The sequence below is a fragment of the Schistocerca serialis genome, chromosome 1 (assembly GCF_023864345.2).
Source record: "Schistocerca serialis cubense isolate TAMUIC-IGC-003099 chromosome 1, iqSchSeri2.2, whole genome shotgun sequence".
Classification (NCBI taxonomy): Eukaryota; Metazoa; Arthropoda; class Insecta; order Orthoptera; family Acrididae; genus Schistocerca; species Schistocerca serialis.
In genome coordinates, this window is record NC_064638.1 from 438116273 (window position 1) to 438117176 (window position 904).

The window sequence follows — 904 nt, forward strand, 5'->3', positions numbered from 1 at the left end:
GCGTAGTGCGCCTAATAGATGTTTGCCCATCATACTCATTACTCGTGGCAAATTAATCTACCAAGTCCCGTACGAGTTCGGGCATAGCGTGTGCGTTCGCACAAGAAGGTCAAAGGCTGGGAACCCATATTTTCACTACGCATGTATTGTTGTGGACATATTGGGAATGTGGATCTCACGGGGAGCGTGCAAGGGATAAGTCCCTGCAGACGCACTATCCTCTGTGCCCGCGGTGGCTCGGATGGATAGAGCGTCTGCCATGTAAGCAGGAGATCCCGGGTTCGAGTCCCGGTCGGGGCACACATTTTCAACATGTCCCCAATGAAGTGTATCAACGCCTGCTTGCAGTTAGGGTGTCTATTTAATTATTATTTCATTTCTAGCAAAGCTGCACGGTCATCCACGGTAACTGTTCTTTCGGGAACAGATACTACCGTCATATATAGTTAAAAATACGGGTTCCCGGCCTTTGACCTTCTTGTGCGAACGCACACGCTATGGCCGAACTCGTACGGGACTTGGTAGATTAATCTGCCACGAGTAATGAGTATGATGCGCAAACATCTATTAGGCGCACTACGCATGTAGTGTTGTGGACATGTTGGGAATGTGGATCTCACTGGGAGCGTGCAAGGGATAAGTCCCTGCAGACGCACTATCCTCTGTGCCCGCTGTGGCTCAGATGGATAGAGCGTCTACCATGTAAGCAAGAGATCCCGGGTTCGAGTCGCGGTCGGGGCACACATTTTCAACATGTCCCCAATGAAGTGTATCAACGCCTGCTTGCAGTTAGGGTGTCTATTTAATTATCATTTCATTAGCCACATTTCACGTAGCAAAGTTCAGGCGCAGAAGTAACCATGCGCTGCCCTGGCCCGGCCTGAAACCATCACCTATTTCCAAT

General features: G+C 49.8%; 1 non-coding gene across 1 annotated transcript; it reads left to right on the plus strand.

Moving 5' to 3' along the window:
* Positions 1-225: 225 nt before the first annotated feature.
* Trnat-ugu (transfer RNA threonine (anticodon UGU)) lies at positions 226-300 on the plus strand. The gene has a single exon. It is a non-coding gene; the product is annotated as a tRNA-Thr (tRNA).
* The last annotated feature ends 604 nt before the right edge of the window (positions 301-904 follow it).